Here is a 4393-nt window from a genome sequence, read left to right as displayed (position 1 = left end):
GCTGAGGCAGGAGAATTGCCTGAACCCGGGAGGCGGAGGTTGCGGTGAGCCGAGATCGCGCCATTGCACTCCAGCCTGGGTAACAAGAGCGAAACTCAGTCTCAAAAAAAAAAAAAAAAAGAGTGATTGAGGTGATTTCCAAAGGAGACACAAAAGAGTGATTGACACTTGAGAATCCTTTGAGTTGGATTGTTCCTAGCCATCCTTTCACATCGCCCTGCCTAACTTAAGTAGGTTAAGGATTAAGGTTTCCTCCACTCTAGTTCTTTATTCACCTTCACTGGTAAACAACAGCACTTTAGACTCTGTCACAGTGCTATAATATTGACTTATTTGATCCTCTCAAAAGACAAATACAGACAACCACTTTAGAATGACTTTAAAGGGTCTTAATTTTAAGGTTTAAAGGGCACACAACTTAGCTGTTCTGCAGTTGAACCCTATGGATAACAACACAGAGAAACTTCAGTCTGTTTGGCTGATGGGGCTGTGGAGAGAGCAGGACATACATCTTCATGAAGTTTCAGTCCTGGCCGGTTCTCATAAAGCCTCATTCCTTACCTCTCTTTAGGACCATTCTGACAGAATACATGTATAGGTCTTCAAATCAGGAAGGTCATCACCACTATCTTTCTTGCTATTATCATACCAATTTTCCCCAATAGTGACACAGGACTCCTCCATGGCATCCAGACAAAACTGTGGTTTTTCACTTACTGACGCTTCCTAGGGCCTAGGAAAAGCATCGAGGACCTACCTGTCTATCCCTCTGCTCCTGACTGTGTTGACTGGGTTCCCACCCCATCCCACGGTTGATTCCTGCCTCCAGCGGAATGCTACAGATGCCTCCCTTCCCAAGCAAGCATCAGGGGCTAAACAATTAAGAACAAATTTTCCTCTAAAGTTGTATCTTATCATAGATTATTACCGTCCTGTGGCCTCTTCAAAAGAGAATGCATTTTCCTCTGTATGTAACCATGAATGTATATATGTCCAAATGGATTGGTTCATCTGTATTAAACTTGGGAAAACCTTTAGGGACCTTCTATGAAATTCCCACATGTGCTTTAACTTGTGGGTTTGAGGTTCCAACAGGAAAAAATAGAGAACTGATCACTATCCTGGATCTTCTCACACACGTATGAGAGCATCTGAACGCTCAAATTTAGAATGTTTGGGGATTTGAGTAGAAAAGGTATTATTACTGGATAGAGTTGCTGAGGTTCTTGCTGTGTTGAACAAATAATTGAACGCACGAAGTAACAAAAGAATGGGGCAAGAAAAGACAGAGTGAAAGCACAGGTTTATTGAAGGCAATTCACAGAGTGGGAGTGGGCTCCAGCAACTGGCTCAAGAGCCTCCTCAGTTAGGGTTTTTATTGTACCCAGTAACACCCCGTGGTACCCAGTAGAGGCCTCTAATTGGCTACACCCTGTGAAGGATCGGCTGAAGTGGAGACCTGGCCAGCAGTCAATCAGGGGCTGAAGTGGCTTGTTATCATGGGAGGAAGGATGTGGCCTATATGCTGCACCTGCTGCTCTCTTGCCAAATAATAAAAACCCTATGTTTAAAAACAGCTGGCTGGGCACGGTGGCTCACACCTGTAATCCCAGTACTTTGGGAGGCCTAGGCGGGTGGATCACGAGGTCAGGAGTCTGAAACCAGCCTGGGCAACATGGTGAAATCTCGTCACTACTAAAATTACAAAAATTAGCTGGATGTGATGGCAGACGCCTGTAATCCCATGCTACTCAGGAGGCTGAGGCAGGAGAGTTGCTTGAACCCAGGAGGCAGACATTGCAGTGAGCTGAGATCACTCCACTGCACTCCAGCATGGGTGACAGAGCAAGACTCCATCTCAAAACAACAACAAAACAGCTTAGCATTGGGTAGAGGAATTGTTGATTGTCCCTGTAAGTTCTTCTATTAGTCCATTCTCACATTGCTATAAAGAAATATCAGACTAATTTATAAAGAAAGGAGGTTAAGAGACTCACAGTTCTGCAGGCTATATAGGAAGCATAGTGATTTCTGCTTCTGGGGAGACCTCAGGAAGCTTCAAGGCATGATAAAAGATGAAAGGAGAGGAGCACTTCACATGGCCAGAGAATGAGAGGGTGTAACACACTCCTTTTTTTTTTTTTTTTTTTTTTTTGGAGACAGACTCTTGCTCCGTCACCCAGGCTGGGGTACAGTGGCCCGATCTCAGCTCCCTGCAACCTCTGCCTCCCGTGTTTGGGCAATTCTCCTGCCTCAGCCTCCTGAATAGCTGCGATTACAGGTGCACACCACCGTGCCCAGCTAATTTTTGTATTTTTGTAGAGTTGGGGCTTCACCATGTTGTCCAGGCTGGTTTCAAACTCCTGATCTCAAGTAATCTGCCCGCCTCTGCCTCCCAAAGTGCTGGGATTACAGGTGTGAGCCACTGTGCCCAGCCCACACTTTTAAACGACCAGATTTCACGGGAACTCACTCACTATCATGAGGATAGTACCAAGGCAATGACACTAAACTGTTCATGAAGGATCTACACCCATGATCCAATCACCTCCCACCAGATCCCACCTCCAATGTTGAGGATTACAATTTGACATGAGATTTGAGTGGGGACACAGATCCAAACCTTATCCAAACCTCTTAAAGGAGGTTATAAGAAAGTAATATTGCTATTTAATTGAATGTTTCCTTCTTGGCAGTACCTACAATAATGGTGCATTTACAACTGATATCATAGATTTGATGAAATATAGTGTTTGCTTTTTCATATCAGCTTGGACAAGATCTAACACATTCTGATTACTAATACTTTGTTGGTATATGTGTTGCAAATATCTCCTAGTATATGGCTCATTTTTATTTTTTTTACAGTGCCGTTTGGTAATCTGATATTCTTAATTTTAATATAGACAAGTTTACGAATCTTTTCTCTACTAATTGGCATTTTGTATCTTATTTAAGAACTTCTGGGCCAGGCGCGGTGGTTCATGCCTGTAAATTCCAGTACTTTGGAAGGCTGAGGTGGGCAGATTACCTGAGGTTGGGAGTTCAAGACCAGACTGACCAACATGAAGAAACCCATCTCCACTAAAAATACAAAATTAGCTGGGCATGGTGGCACATGACTGTAATCCCAGCTACTAGGGAGGCTGAGGCAAGAGAATCACTTGAGCCAGGTGGTGGAGGTTGCGGTGAGCCGAGATTACACCATTGTACTCCAGTCTGTGCAACAAGAGTGAAACTCCATCTCAAAAAACGAAAAAAAAAAAGGAAAAAAAGAACTTGGCTGGGCACAATCGCTCATGCCTGTAACCCTAGCAGCACTCCGTGAGACCAAGGCGGGCAGATCACTTGAGGTCAGGAGTTTCAGACCAGCCTAGCCAACATGGTGAAACCCCATCTCTACTAAAAGTACAGAAAATTGTCCGGGTGTGGTGGTGCACACCTGTAATTGCAGCTACTCGGGAGGCTGAGGCAGGAGAATTGCTTGAACCCAGGAGATGGAGGTTGCAGTGAGCCGAGATCGTGCCACAGCACTCCAGCCTGGGTGACAGAGCAAGACTCCAAAAAAAAATAGGAACTTCTCTAGGTGATGTGGTGTGAAATAAGGACCCAGTTTTATTTTTCACTTCAATTTTATAATCAATAGTCCCAGATCTAGTCATTAAATTACTATTCCTTTCCCCACTGATCTCCAATGCCCCCTCTGTCATATCAAGCATCCACATGTGTGGGTCTGTTTCTAGAACCTCTAATTTGTTCTACTAATCATTTTGTTTAATTCAGAACCAATACCAGAGTATCTTAATTACTATAGCTTTGTCATAATGATATAAGAGGTAGAAAGAAATTATTTAGGCAGATAGTGAGGTCAACAAAGTCCTCAGCAGAGCTTCCCTTCTAACAAAAAGCAGTACAAGAATCATATTTTTCCTAACAAAGAGCAGCCTGAAAAATTAAGCTGCAAGCATAAATAAGGAAGCTAGAAGCTTGCATGGGGGAATGCCAGCAGCTGTGCCAGTAGAAAAGGGCTACCTGGGGACTAGGCATATCCAACATGGAGGCTTCATCTTCCCTTTTTTTGTTACCTTGTGTACAGTAATAGAGAAATGGGCAACATGGCGCAGCTCAGGCAGAGAACCTGCCAGCATAATAAGAGATTAGGGTGGGCCAGGTGCAGTGGCTCACGCCTGTAATCCCAGCACTGTGAGAGGCTGAGGTGGGCGGATTGCGAGGTCAGGAGTTTGAGATCAGCCTGACCAACATGGTGAAACCCTGTCTCTACTAAAAATACAAAAATTAACCAGGCATGGTGGTGTGTACCTGTAATCCCAGCTACTCAGGAGGTTGAGGCAAAAGAATCTCTTGAACCGGGGAGGCAAAGGTTGCAGTGAGC

The sequence above is a fragment of the Cebus imitator genome, unplaced genomic scaffold (assembly GCF_001604975.1).
Source record: "Cebus imitator isolate Cc_AM_T3 unplaced genomic scaffold, Cebus_imitator-1.0 Scaffold295, whole genome shotgun sequence".
In the NCBI taxonomy this organism is placed as follows: domain Eukaryota; kingdom Metazoa; phylum Chordata; class Mammalia; order Primates; family Cebidae; genus Cebus; species Cebus imitator.
The sequence above is the reverse complement of the archived record's forward strand: the minus strand, read 5'-3'. Positions refer to the sequence as shown.